Source organism: Geotrypetes seraphini, chromosome 2, assembly GCF_902459505.1.
Source record: "Geotrypetes seraphini chromosome 2, aGeoSer1.1, whole genome shotgun sequence".
Taxonomy (NCBI): Eukaryota; Metazoa; Chordata; class Amphibia; order Gymnophiona; family Dermophiidae; genus Geotrypetes; species Geotrypetes seraphini.
The window spans coordinates 232494945-232510422 of record NC_047085.1 but is presented as its reverse complement, the minus strand read 5'-3'; the positions used below and the strand labels follow the sequence as shown (position 1 = coordinate 232510422).

General features: G+C 46.1%; 1 protein-coding gene across 1 annotated transcript in view; it reads left to right on the top strand.

Moving 5' to 3' along the window:
• POLDIP3 (DNA polymerase delta interacting protein 3) overlaps positions 1-15478 on the top strand; it is a 103368-nt gene that overhangs the window by 27154 nt on the left and 60736 nt on the right. The gene's annotated exons all lie outside the window — the stretch shown is intronic.

Sequence of the window (15478 nt, the reverse complement as noted above, 5' to 3'; positions counted from 1 at the left end):
GAAGCAGCATTTATTTATTTCTCTCTGAGGTTCATTTTAAGCATTTTATGCCATGACAGTGGGATAAATATTTTAATGGCTGGCTCCAGGTAGGTTTCTAATGCACTTTTGATAAAGCTGGTTCATTTCAGCGTGAAACAGGCAAACGCTTGGGTTTATTTTGCAGCTGACTTTGGTCATTGTATCCCATGGTTTCCCAGTTTTCGGGGTTCTATATGTCGGGAGTTTCAACAGCTTTTGCCACTATTGCGGTGATATACCTTGTGTGTGTGTTTCTCCACTCTCTCTACTTGAAAAGGCTCAACTACTTTAATCGGGACTGTACTGTTATACTTCACAGTGCTTAAGAAAGAGATTCTGCCCTATGCTCAGCTGCCCAATCTCGTTTTTTTGCCATTATGGGTCAACAGAAGTCAAATTGCCACATAGTGATGTCAGCGGCATGAGAGTACCCTGTGTGTCATACGGGTATCTTCTTGTCTCTCTCGGGGTCCCTGAAGGGTGAGTCTATGGAGGTTTAGAGGTTTTCATATTCTTTGTGCCTCTGTGCAGCACTGTGTGTGTCTGGTAGCACTATAGAATTGATTCCTGAACGTAGTATGAATAGATTACGAATTGGGGGAGTCTCTAGGGTCATAATGGCACTTCACATCTTTATGTGGTCAGAACTGTCTTTTTTTATTTGTAGGGTGCCAGGGACTGCAAGTTTCAAAGCTTCTCGCGCAGATTTCTCAGGTCGGCATCTTCTCATGGCACCTGCTACACAGTCCTTCAAACTGGCAGGAAGAGCTGTGCGGCTCCTTCTAACCAGGGGCAAGGTACCTATTCTCCCAAAACCACAAAGTAGCAAACGGTATGTAGCTGTTGGAATCATTCCTGAAGCTCTCTTTAGGGATGTGAGCTTTGTCTGATAACAATTAGGGTGCAGATTGTTTCCCATGGGGCGGTCAATGCAGCTTCTAGATTACGTCTAGTACGTCTTTACTTTAAAGGCAGTAAGTTTTTGGCTAGCATTGCATGGAGACCCCCTTTAAGTGTTACCGGTACTTGGGGCAGTAGTTTTAGTTCTTCTGGAACTAAGGGAAGTTATTCCATTTACTTCATAGTGCCCAAGATGGGGGAATTGGTCAGACGGACTGGATCTCATTCTGGTAAATTAGTTTCTCAGAGTTAGACATTTCCGGAGAAAAACTGTGAGAATATTTACAATTTCCCTATGGACACCGAATTAGCACTATCTTCGCTTGGCTCTCATCGAGCAGTGCTATCAGTTTTGGCAGATGCCATTTGGCCTAGCCATAGCTCCATGAACATTTTAGAAAATGAGGGCAGTAGTGGTATTTTGGCGCAAACAGGAGATTCAGGTACTTTCTTTCTTAGACGACTGCTTGATTCAGACGTCTTCCAGCCAGGTCAATTTGTCTTTTCTTCAATTCTTTGGATGTGAATCTTCAAATTTCTAAAGAGCTCTTTTCTCCTGTATTAATTATTGGAATATCAGGGGATATAGGAGAGGAATGTGTTCCCGGATGACAGGTTACAGTCTCAGGTTTGCCTTCTTCAGTCGCCAAGAACAAGAGCACGGGATTCTGTACAGGTTCTAGGATCCATGGTGATGACTCCACTGGGAACTTCGGCTCGCTTTCACGTAAGAATGCTACAGCAGTTGCTTTTGTTCTGGTGGTTCCAGGTATCTCAAAGCTCCAATTGTAGTATCTAGTAGGCTCATCAAGCGTCGCTCAATATAATTTGGTGGCTCAGCGAGATTTATATTTTCAAAGGCATGCCTTGGTCTTTGCTGGACTGACTCATAGTCGCCAAACATCCCAGACCATCAGGTTAGTGGGCTCAGTGCCTTCAATCCTCAGCGCAAGGAGTCTGGTATTAAGAGGAGACTCGGTACTCATTCATTCTTCTGGACTGAAGCATGGTCAGGCTGCAGTTTCTGGAGTTTCAGACCATTCTTCTGGAATGACGATAAAGGTCTTTTAGGACAGTGTTATGACGGTGATATTTGTTTACAGCCAAGGAAGTACGTGATGTACTCAGTTGGTGAGTAAAGTAATGGTTCTACTTCAATGGGTAGAATCTCATCTTTCTCTTCTATCGGCGCATCATTTTACAGGACAGGAAAAGGGTTTAGATAGACTTTCTCACCACAAAATCTTCTACATCCTGGAAATTGGGAACTATTCGCTCAGGCATTCCAGCTCTTTGTATAAAGGTGAGATCTCCTAGAACTAGACCTCATGGCCTTGTCTTGAAATTCAAAGCTTCCTAGCTTCTTCAGCAGACGCAGGAAGTAGCAGTCAGAGGGGGTTGCAGCGTTGCTTCTTTCTCGCTTCTGCTTTCTCTTTTTTAATTGTTTTCCCCTGGCTGATGATTGGATGGATTTGCCATCTCAAGCTCGCTTTCAGGGCACAGTAATCAGAGAATCTCCGGATTGGCCGCACCGTCCTTGGTAATGTAATGTAATGTAATTTATTTCTTATATACCGCTACATCCGTTAGGTTCTAAGCGGTTTACAGAAAATATACATTAAGATTAGAAATAAGAAAGGTACTTGAAAAATTCCCTTACTGTCCCGAAGGCTCACAATCTAACTAAAGTACCTGGAGGGTAATAGAGAAGTGAAAAGTAGAGATAGAGGAAAAATAAAAAATAAAAATAAACATTTTTAACAAGACAGCATTGATCTAAATACTTTGGAAGGTAGAAGAAAGGAGAGAAAGGAATAGATGCAGAAGGGGGAACCGTTGAACAGTAGAATTCTGGAGAAATTTAAATGATAGAAATAGAACAAAACAAAGACAAAAGGCAAAACAATAGATAAGATTAACGATAAATCATAAGCTGGAAAGAAAAATAATATAAAACTTTGTTTTCAATCCACGGTTTCAGCGTCAGTGATGAAGTGGAGCAAGTAAGTTTAGGAGGAGCGATTGACGTTCCCAGAAAGGGCTTCTTCAGGGAAGAGACTTGGCTGACAGTCCCAGGATGCTTATGTCTCCTCCCCTGCGATGGTCTCCTATCCATGTATTCATTCCCAGACACACTGCCCGTGCCCCAGCCGCTCCAAGGAGGCTGCCCCAGATGAGGCTCACGGTGAATGCAGGATTTTCTCCTCTGCGGGAAAGCCGCCCGGAGCTGATAGTCGATGTGTATGCGTATCTAATGAGTCTTCCCGACGGCTGAACTGTTGAGATTCCCAGTATCTCCGGATTTACTCACCCAGCGTCTAATCAGCATGGATATTCGTCCTAGTTTGGTATTACAACCTAGCTTTTGAAAAGCCATGGCTGACGTGTAAGGGTTATGTGAAGCAGGTTATTTCTTCTCTTCTCCAGGCGATACAGACGTCTTCCCTGTGGCTTATACTACCGTTTGGTGGCTTTTCCTTTCTTGGGTACTTCTCAACATTTGACACCCTTCCAGACTTGTATATTTTATATTTTTTCTTTTTTGGCACAAGCGTATTGCCAAGGGCTTAGCATTCAATTCCCTTCAGCTTCAAGTGGCAATCTTGTTACAAGGGCTAGGTATCTCGCTCTTTGCTTACTTCTCAGCTTCATGTAATTCAGTTCCTAAAAGGAGTATATTCGTACACCTCTAAAGGAGTATATTCCTAAAAGGAGTATATTCGTACACCTCTTAAGAAGCCCTGTCCGGAGTACAGTCTTTAGGTACTTTGTCGCAGTTTACAGAAGGCTCTGTTTCAACTTTGTCTTTTGAGACTCTAAAAGGCTGTGACGTTGAACATAGTGTTGCTTTTTGCCATGGCTTCAGCTTGGCAGTTTATGAGTTGCAGGCCTTGTACGGCAGGGATTCTTATTTCTGATTTACATATTCTGGGGTGTCGGTTCAGACAGTACCACAGTTTCTATCTAAGGTGGTGTCATCCTTTCTTTTATGCCGCTCTCACTTTTCCTTCCTTCTTCCTGGGAGGAGAAATGGGGAGATGAATTTTTCTTCACTGTGTTTCTTAAAAGCGTGTAGCATTCTCCGCAATCTGTAGGTTTCTAACGACTTTTAGTCGTTTAGCTCACCTCTTTGTATTCTTCAAGGGATGTGACAAACGTATGGCAGCGTCCAAAGCCTCCATCGCTCGAAGGATCTAGGAGGACATTCTTTACGTTTACTTGATGGCAGGGAAGCGGTTGGCGGAAGAACTTCATGACCATTCAGCCAGAGCGATGGCTACTTGGACTCTGTCTAAAGGTTTTTTTCTTGGGAGGAGTTTTGTCATGCGGCTACTTGGTCTTCCAAGAATACTTTATCTCAGCATTACCGGTTGGATGTGGAGGCGTGTGCAGAGGCTGCGTTTAGTGCTTCGGTTGTTGCGGAGGCGGCATTTGCTTCCCACCCAGTTGAGGATTGCTTTGTTACATCCCATTGGTCTGTGGATTCATCTGCTTCTGTTGCTAAGGAAGGAAAAATTATGTTCTTACCTGTTAATTTTCTTTCCTTTGGATGCAGCAGATGAATCCAGGGTTCATAGTCTTAAGCGTGCGAGATAGACGCGCGCCGACAAACGAACGCTGACAATTCAGCGCAAGACTTCATCGCGCTGCAGGAAAACCTTCTTTTAAAGGGCTCCGATGGGGGATGTTGGTGGGAACCCTCCACTTTATAGTGATCGCGCTGGCGTTGGGGGGGTTTTGAGGGGTTGTAACCGCACATTATACTGGAAACTTAACTTTTCCCTATTTTTTAGAGAAAAAGTTAAGTTTTCAGTATATTGTGGGGGGTTACACCCCCCCAACATGGCAGCGTGAGGCAGCGCGATCCCTATTAAGTAGAGTGGGGGGGTTCCCTCCCCACAGCCCCTGTCGGAGCCCTTTAAAAGAAGGTTTTCCTGTGGCACGCTGAATTGTCGGCGCGCATTTGTCCTCACGCGCTTTTGTCCCGTCACCGAATCCAGAGCCCCACGCTTTCTGGATATTGACTGTCGGGTGTTTCTTTTGCAACTTTCGAAGTCTGTTATTATTGATAGTTGTATTCTGTATTATTACCTTTTGAAATTTGTTATGGGAAAGAAAGTTTTTTACATGCTAAGCATATTGATGGTTACGGATGCTTAGACAAGGAGCAATACTGAAGATGCAAGAGGCATGCCAGCCAATAGGACCACCTGTTAATCAGTTTGTCTATCTCCACCTTTTGGTAGATGTGTGCTGTCCCATTGTTCTCTGGATTCATCTGCTGCGTCTAAAGGAAAGAAAATTAACAGGTAAGAATATAATTTTTCCGTTGCAGTCATAGAAGTTATGCTTTTTCTTTTGAAAGATTTAGATCATGAATAAGATCATTGAGTCAGCTTGTGCAAAAGTCTCTGGTTCTGAATCTTCATCATTCACATAATCAGGATCAGATAATTATGGAATGTGACCAGCTGCTGCATCATCATCACATTCCTCATCATGTTCCACAAAAGCAAGTCCATCTTGTGGAGGTACAGGGAAAGGCAGTGAGTCATCATGAGGAACAGGCCTAATAGCAGAATCCAGAGTAGGATATATAATTTTGTGCTTAGTTTTAGCTGAGAATCCAATTGTGTTCACAAGGCAAAAGTAGAAATCTTTAATATGGACTCACGTTTCCCTCCATTATCATTGGGATTGCAAATGACATCGCTACCTTTCGTCGATTGAGCCAATCACAAAGTTTTGGAGTCCACATATCCTGGTCACCCAGTGGACAGCCAAAGTACAGTTTGTATACCTTCTTCAGATTTACACTTCTCCCTCCGAATCCGTGGTTTCAGCATTCGCGGATTTGATTATTCACAATTTTTTTTTTTAAGATCCATTTTTCAGGCTATTTTTAAGCTCTCTTAGACCCCCTTTAAGCCTTACCTGGTGGTCTAGTGGGTTTTCGGGGCAGGAGCGATCTTCCTATGCTCCTGCCCCGTGCAGATCACTTATAGGAAATGGCTCTCGAGACTACGATGGGAGCTCATGGCAGCCTTTCCTATGAGTGATCTGCACAGGGCAGGAGCGTAGGAAGATCGCTCCTGCCCTGAAAACCTGCTAGATCACCAGGTAAGGCTTAAGGGATCCCAGAAACCGCGTCTGAGATCCAAGATGGCGGATGGAAGGGTCAGCTGAGCGGTTCGGTGCGGTCGCTCGAGTGATTTTCCTGGTTCCCTTTGCCTGAGAGGAAAAAAATTACCTTTTGTAATGCCAAAGAAGAGGGGGCCGTAGTTTCGCTGGAGACTCGCGGCAACCTGGCCTGGCCCGACTCGGCAATATCGATGAGCTCCTATGCCGAATGCAGGAAATTTCAGCGGCGTCGGCAACCCCATTGAAGGCGCCCTGTAGCGAGGCAGAGGCAGTCTCCCCGGGACTAGAGATTACACTGAGTCCCGACGCAAGAGCACCTCCCGCTCTCCCTCAGACTGCCAGCTCCCCGCAGGAGGAGGAGCAATCGGAAGGCTTCCTTCCCCGGAGGTGTGCTTCCTTCCCCGGAGGCCTCGGACATCAGAGAGGGGAGTTTGGACTTGGATTCTCGGCAGAAGAGTCCTTTGGAGCCTGTAGTTTCTATCCAGAGGGTGAACCGCGAAAGGTAGAGTCGCCGTCAGGAGGAGAAGTCGACTAGTGAGGATGCTAAAACCCAATTTGAAAAATCTTTCTCTACAATAAAGAAACCTCAAGAGGTAACTCTGGATGCTATCTGGGATCTCGTGGCAGACCTGGCTAAATCAATTAAACCCCAGTTGCTTCAGTTGGAGCAAAAAGTAAATATTCAAGAAGTTGATATTAAAAACCTTAAAATTGAACTACAAGACCTTAAAACATCCAATGTTACTTCTAAACAGATTACAGAAATATTGGTGAGAGATAATACAAATCTGAGAAGGAAATTGGAGACTTTAGAAAATTTATCTCGTAATAATAACCTCAGATTGATTAACTTTCCCAGAGTCGCAACAACAACTCCTAGAGACATATTAAAACGTTTCTTGACAGAGGTCTTAGAAATTTCAGAAGAATTGTTGCCACCATTTACCCAGGTTTACTATTTACCTATATGGAGAGAAGAACAACAACAAGGGGAAAAATTACAAGATGACCAACAGCCGTCAAATATTACATTGTTATTGGAACGTTCAGATAGGGAAATGGCAGTACCGGCAACACTTCTTGTTACAGTAGCATTTGCACCAGATAAAAACTGGTTGCTTAGACTTTCCTTTAAAAATAAATTAAAAGAATTTCTTGGATATAAAATACAAATGTTCCCAGACCTGGCACGAGACACACAAAAACGTCAACGTGAATTTCTGACTTTAAAACCGGATGTTACTTCTTTAGGGGCAACCTTTTTCCTTCGTCACCCATGTAAATGTGTGATACAGTATCAAATGCAAAAATATGTCTTCTATGATCCTACCCAATAGACAACTTTCTTGACGGCTGCTCGCCTGAGAGCAGAGACAGTATGAATGCTCATTGTTTAATTTGGACATTTCCTTCAGTTGACCATGTTTCATGTTTCTTTTTTCCCATTAATGTTTTTTCATAATAACTCGTTGAAACTCAACTTTTCTGTACAAGTGGATACTTGATAATGTTATAGAAAATCTGATAAATAAATAAAATAAATCAAAAAAGGCTTAAGGGATGCTGGGGGGAAGTAGGGGGTGGGTCAGAACCGGCCTGAATATTATTTGCTGTTTTTTTAATATTCGCGGGCCGGCTCTGCCCCTAACCCCCGTGGATACGGAGGGAGAAGTGTACAGTAATTGGGCGACAATGTGCTTTCATTGTGAATGAACCACAGATGTAACAGAAATTATCTGGATGATTAGTACAATGTCTTTGCATGATAAAGATTGGTATTAATCACCGGAAAATAATATCTGTAGCATAGAAAAATAAAGACAACTGTTGTTAACCCTCATTATATGTTTATCCTATAAATGCATGATATATCGCCCAATTAACGTTTATAATTATATATAATGAGCCTCATCGCATAAATGTGACGTGCTAGTGAAAAACGAAACACAGATTTGAAATCAGCATGAAAAATATTACAAAACTCACCCAATATTAACTCTGATGAAAATGATGTGTTGACCTGTGTAATTTTAAAAAATGCTTGTAGGGATGCAAAGTTGACTTCTGGGGGGAAGATATTAGCAGCTGAGGGAAGAGATTATAGAGAAATGTGTGGGGGTAGGAGAGAGACTTGGGGTGGGGCTTAGGAGAGAGAAAAGGATTGTCAAAGAATGGCTGAATTGAGAGGGAGGGAGGGGGAGAGAGAGACTGATGGAGAGAGATTAATAAGGAAGGGCTTGAAAGAACCTACTGTGGAGAGTTTAGGGAGAAAGGGAATGGAAAGGGAAAAATTGGTGGGGAAAGTGGGGGGAGAGAACATGTAATGCATTTTTTTCCCAGTGCAGTATAATACTGACATGAGTGATACCCCTGTCTTAAATTTTTAAAAAAGTGTTAGCATTGCCAGGAGAGTCTTGCTTACAGTTTTAAATCTGTCCTGTAGAAGCATTTTGTAGAAACTTCATCTCTATAGACAGACCATATAGCTTCACTGTACATAGAAAAACAGCACTGGAGGGAGAGAAGGGGGTTTATATTGGGTATAGAAAAGTTGGGCTGAAATTTTTTTTTTTTTTTTGGGTGGGACGTATGTTCATTTCTTTTAATCTTCAATAAAAATTTCAAGTTAACAAACAAACAAACCAAGCAGCATTAACGAGAACTGTGGGTGGGATTCCAGTGCTGGATTAGCAAGGGAAGCTGTAGAGTTGTTTTTAGGGGTATTGCCAAAACTGTGTTTAGGATAAATGTACATGGCTTGCACCATGCGCAGTTCAAAACTGGGATAGCATCAAGTCTGGATCTTCCTATGGACTGGTGAAAACTGCAGCCTTTTTTCTGTGCTCTTTTACAGAATGAACAGTCCATAACTCTCTTCAGAAGTTTTACCTAAGGAAATGACTGCGTGATTACAGGAACATGCCACACCAATAAAGGGGCCTCCTCTTGAACAGGGGCTTGTTGATAGAGAGTCCAACTGAACCTGAACTGACAAAAACAAACGAACAAACCTGAAAAATTAAATTTATGAATCAGAGCAAAAGTAACAAAATCACCAATCCCTGATTAGTAAAGGATTATATACACTGTATCATCTTCATAAGTGCTCAGAAAAAAGTTTTGAAGAGACCAGACTCCAGCCCCAGCTGTAAAGGTTGCTCTTCTTTTTGCAATCACAGCTGTCCTTGGTTGGATTCTGTGATTCTGTCATCTCCTGGTTTGCCTCCTACCTTTCCCAACGCACCTTTAGTGTATGTGTTGGTGGGTCCTCTTCTTCTGCTACCCTGCTAGCGGTTGGTGTACCCTAGGGTTCTGTCTTAGGATCTCCTCTCTCTCTACACCTCTTCCCTTGGTGCCCTGATCTCCTCCCATGGCTTCCAGTATCACCTTTATGCTGATGACTCCCAGATCTACCTCTCTACACCTGAAATTTCACCTAAAGTCCAAGAAAAAGTCTCTGCTTGTTTGGCTGACAATGCTGCCTGGATGTCCTGCCATCATCTGAAACTAAATACAGTGGAACCTTGGTTTACTAGCATAATTCGTTCCAGAAGTATGCTCGTAAACCAAATTGCTTGTATATCATAGGAAGTAAGGGACACTCGCTTTGATTCGTTCCACCTCCTCCCCCCCCCCCGAGGCTACTGGTGCTGCTCCATACACCCCCCCATGATCTGGCATCCCCCCTGCGAAATGGCATCCTCCCTCCCACTCGCGTCGCCCCCCCCCCCACGATCCTACATCACCTCCCCCCGAGCACCGAAATAACATCCCTTACCCTGATTTGGCACCGGTACCAGCACCAATGCACAGGACATGCCGGTGCCGGTGCCCAAAGATCCTCCATCTTGCCTGTGCTGGGCTGGACTGAACCTTGAGCATTTGCGCATGCTCAAGGCCTTCTGGTCTCGCTCTCTCCGAGATTCTGAGAATCTCGGAGAGAGCGAGACAAGAAGGCCTTGAGCATGCGCAATGCTCAAGGCCCAGTCCAGTCCAGCACAGGCAAGAGGGAGGATCTCCGATGCACCGCCCAACCCAGCACAGCCAAGAGGGAGCATCTTTGGGCACCGGCATGTCCTGTGCATTGGTGCTGGTGCCGGTGTCAAATCGGGGTAAGGGATGTTATTTCGGTGCTCGGGGTGGATGTAGGATCGTGGGTGGGGGGACGACACGATGCGAGCGGGAGGAGGATTCTGAATCGCTGGGGGGATGCCGGATCGCGGGGGGTGGCGCTCGTAAATCGAGTCAAACTCGGTTTCCGAGGCACCGATTTTGCGAATGTTTTGCTCGTCTTGCAAAACACTCGCAAACTGGTGCACTCGTAAACCAAGGTTTGAGTGTATGTCCAAGACTGAGCTGCTACTCTTTCTCCTAAACCCTCTGCTCCTCCCCCTCCTTTCTTCATCTCTGTAAATAATACTATCATTGTTCCAGTCTCCTCTGCTCACAACTAGAGAGTTGCGCGGGGACAGAAATCCCACCCGTTCCCACCCGTCCCCGCCAAAGTCTCACCCGTCCCCACCCGTCTCTGTGAGGAATCCCACCCGTCCCCGTGAGGAATCCCTCCGTCCCCGTGAGGAATCCCTCCGTCCCCGTGAGGAATCCCTCCGTCCCCGTGAGGAATCCCTCCGTCCCCGTGAGGAATCCCTCCGTCCCCGCGAGGAATCCCTCCGTCCCCGCGAGGAATCCCTCCGTCCCCGTGAGGAATCCCTCCGTCCCCGTGAGGAATCCCTCCGTCCCCGTGAGGAATCCCCTCCGTCCCCGTGAGGAATCCTCTCCGTCCCCGCCCGTCCCTATAAACTTCAGAAATAGTTATTTCATTTAATTATGCTACTGAATTAAAGGCTCTGGTAGAAACCCATTTACAAATAAGCAAAAAGACTTTATTAATTTGGAAATATTAATTGGGAAGAATACATACTTTGTAAATGGGTTTCTACGAGAGCCTCTTTTGTTTATAAATTTTTATCAACACAACTAATATACTACTTTATCCTGAAGCAAAAAAAAAAAGAAATAGAATTCTTTTCCTACCTTTGTTGCCTGGTTTCTGCTTTCCTCATGTTCTCATTCAGTTCCTTCCATCCACTGTCTCTCTTCCTTCTGCGTCTTCCATTTGCTCTGTTACTGTGCCTCTCCCTTTCTCCCCCCTTCCAAATTGGTCTGGCACCCATCTTCTTCCCTCCGCTCCCCCCATAGTCTGGCATCTCTGTCTTCTTCCCTGCCAGCGTCTTCTCCCCACTCTCTCTTCCCCATTTCCTTTCAGCGTCCTTCTCCCCCCCCCCATCTTCCCCATGTCCTGTCAGCGTCCTTCTCCCCCTTCTGTCTTCCCCATGTCCTTTCAGCGTCCTTCTCCCCCCTCTGTCTTCCCCATGTCCTTTCAGTGTCCTTCTCCCCCCTCTGTCTTCCCCATGTCCTTTCAGCGTCCTTCTCCCTCTCTGTCTTCCCCATGGCCTTTCAGTGTCCTTCTCCACCCCCCCGTCTTCCCCATGTCCTTTCAGCGTCCTTCTCCACCCCTTTGTCTTCCCCATGTGCTTTCAGCGTCCTTCTTCCCCCCGTCTTCCCCATGTCCTGTCAGCGTCCTTCTCCCCCTTCTGTCTTCCACAAATGCTTTCAGTGTCCTTCCCCCCCCCCCCCCCGTCTTCCCCATGGCCTTTCAGCGTCCTTCTCCACCCCTTTGTCTTCCCCAGTGCTTTCAGCATCCTCCCCCCTCCTTCTCTCCCGCCCCGGGTGCAGCACAGCCGGCCAGGTCCCCTTACTTTTGTGGCGCTTCCCCGACCGACCGACCGACAACAGCCCCGGTCTGACAAACCTCCCTGCCCTTAACCGCGAATCTAAATTTCCTTCTTACAGCTGCTGTAAGAAGGTAATTTAGATTTGCGGTTAAGGGCAGGGAGGTTTGTCAGACCGGGGCTGTTGTCGGTCGGTCGGGGAAGCGCCACAAAAGTAAGGGGACCTGGCCGGCTGTGCTGCACCCGGGGCGGGGCGCACCGCCCCCTCCCTTGGGAGCCACGAGGCTACTCCTCCTTACCTACTCTGCCTGCAGCACAGAGCCGAACGGAAGTCTTCCCGATGTCAGCGCTGACGTCGGAGGGAGGGAGGGCTTTGTTTAAGCCCTCTCTCCCCTCCGACGTCAGCGCTGACGTCTGGAAGACTTCCGTTCGGCTCTGTGCTGTAAGCAGAGCAGGTAGGGAGAAAAGCCGCGCGACTTAGTACATCCAGCCCCGCAGGAACTCCGTGACCCTCGGAGGCGTCCCCACGGGATCCCCGCAACCCTAGGGGGCGTCCCCACGATAACCCCGTGACCCGAAGGGGGAACCCGTGGGATGCCCGCGGGTCCCGCGGGATTCCCGTCGTCCCCGTTCCCGTGCAGCTCTCTACTCACAACCTTGGTGTCGTCTTCGATTCTGACCTCTCATTTTCTACATATATCCAACAAGCTGCTAAGACCTGTCGCTTCTATCTCTTCATTATCACCAAAATTCACCCCTTCCTCTCTGAGCACACTACCCGGACCCTTGTCCAAGCTCTTGTAACCTCTTGCTTAGATTACTGCAATCTACTACTAAGTGGTATCCCTCAATGTCGCCTCTCCCTCTTGTAATCTTGTGCAGAAATCTGCTGTGCGACTCATCTTCTACCAACCTCACTACACTCATGTCACCCCTCTCCTTAAGTCACTTCACTGGTTCCCTATCTGCCATCACATACAGTTCAAGATCTTATTGCTGACCTACAAGTGTGTTCATTCTGCTGTCCCTCAGTATCTCCTCTTGCTTCTCTCTCCTTATACACCTCTCAGAGAACTCCATTCCTCAGATAAGTCACTCAACATTACCCTTCTCCTCCACTGCCAATTCCAGACTTCGTTCCTTTCATGCAGCTTACCCTCTATGCCTGGAATAAATTACCCGAGTTTATCCGTCAAGCCTCTTTCCCTCCCCTTGTTTAAAAGCAGACTGAAAACCCCCCCTTTTCAATCCTTAACCCTACTCCTCGGTCCTCCGACCCAGCCAGCTGATTAACCGTTCCCCTTAACTGTATCCATGCCATCCTGTTTGTCTGTGTTGCTTGTTTAGATTGTAAGCTCTTTTGAGTAGGGACTGTTTTCTTAACTCTTTGTGACTCAGTACAGCGCTGCATACGTCTGGTAGCGCTATAGAAATAATTAATAGTAGTTGTAGTTGTTGAAACATCATGTTATAGCCCTAAATTCATCTGCTACTATATGCTGCTATATTCTTAGAATATGCTTAGTAGCAGATGAATTTACAGCTGTAATATGATGTTTCAACAAGTGCTGTGATTGAAGAGCAACCTTTACAGCTGGGGCTGGGGCCCAAAGTCTGGTCTTTTCAAAACTTTTTTCTGAGCACAGTGTTCTCCCGGTCGTTCGCAGTCGGCGGTTCGTGGTCCTAGTCATTCGCGGTATTTTCTGACCGCGAACCACTGACAAGGAGAGGGCAGCGGGAGAGGCAAGAGAGAACAGCCGGAGCGCCGGCGAGTGCAGGAAATCACTCGCGGTATTCTTCGACCGCCTCTTCCTGCACTAAGTTGGGCCTTATCCAATCCAGGAGCTGCTTTGACACGCAGCTCCTGACTGGATAAGGCCCGACTTAGTGTAGGAAGAGGCGATCGGAGCATACCGCGAGTGATTTCCTGCACTCGCGGCGCTCCGGCTGCTCTCCTGCTGCCCTCTCCCGCTGCCCTCTTCAGTCTCCCCCATGAAAATCCGTATTTGCGGTTTTTCAAGATTTGCGGGATGTTCTGGAACAGAACCCCCACGAATATCGGGGGAGTACTGTATAATCCTTTACTAATTAGGGCTTGGTGATTTTGTTACTTTGTATTGTATTAGTCTTAGTGCTTACCCAATAGCTAACCTCCCCAGTGAGTGTTGGATTTTCTGAACAAAAGTAGACATGCATAAGAAAATTTCCAGTTACCAACTCGGAAACAACTTTTTTGCTCTTATGATTTCTGACGTGGTCCCTTCTTGCCCCACTATACTCCTCTTCCAGTGAGTGATGAGACCTCCAGTACTAATACCAGATGATCAGAATCTCTTCTCATGGTCTATTTAAAAAAAAAAAAACAGCAGCCCTGGCTGAGACTCCCCTCAATAAAGATAAGTGCAGGGCAATCTGAAATCTTTCTTTTACCTGTACTATCTAAACCCACATGTTGTTCCTCCCAGATATTAGGTTATTTTTTGTGCCATTCTGATTTTTTTCTGGTTCTGGAGTCAATCACTGGATAACATCAGTTTCTTTATATAAAGAAAAGTAGAATCCCCCTTTTTTTTTTTTTTTTTAAATCTTTATTCATTTTTACATCTTACAACAAGTATCAATAAGTTGACAATTGAAATTAAATACATCACTTGAAATTCTGTCATATCCTATATAATAAAACGCTAGCCGCACATGCGCACTCCTATCGGTGTGCTTCCATGATCAGCAGGTCTGTGGCCGCAGGAGTGCGCATGCGCGAATCCCCAGCACCTACCTACACTTGCCGGAAGGACTGGATCCCAGCGCTGGACATCATGCTCTCCTGTCGGCTCCTCTCACGAGCCAAACCAGCGTCGGAGAAGGTTTCCGACGCTGGTGGGGATCGAGAGGAGCTGCGGCGACACCTCAAGGGGCGGGAAGGGAAGCGCCGAAAAAAGACTCCAGCCGCTATTTTCTTTGCGGTCCCGACTCCAAAACGCCGATTCAAGCAGCTCTACACATGCTGCTTCGGGGCCTTCTACTGCCCTGATTTACTCTGGCACGTCCCTGATGACATCATCAGAGACGTGGCAGAGCAAATCAGGGCAGTAGAAGGCCCCGAAGCAGCGTGTGTACAGTGCTGCATATGCTGCTGGAGTCGCAGATTTGTCGGGAAAGGGGAGCAGGAGAGAAGACATGCACAGCCACTTGCAGCAGGGGCTTAGAGGGCAAGAGAGCTGCAATTGGACAGACTGAGGAAGGAAATGTTCAGATAAAGAAGGGCTGAGACTGAAGAAGGAAAGAAAATTGGAGAGACTGAGGTAGGAAATGTTCAGAGAAAGAAGAGCTGAGACTGAAGAAGGAAAAAAAATAGGAATAAATACCTACAGGGAAACACAAGATCAGGAGCATACAGAGAAATACAGCATAGAGGTTTGCTGGAATAAGGAACACATAGAGAAAGTAGAGCAGAGACCTCTGCAAGAAGAGAAAAAGAGCAAAGAGCCTGGGGATGAGAAGGAGAGCAGACATGCTTGCAGGAGAAAAAGCGAGGCAGTAATGTTACAGCTGGAGAGTGCAACGTGAGGAAAAAAGCAAAGACAGCACTACACAGGTAAATGGAGGGGGAGAGAGACAGAAAGAAAAAAAGACAGACATATATTCTAGCACCCGTTAATGTAACGGGCTTAAAGACTAGTTAA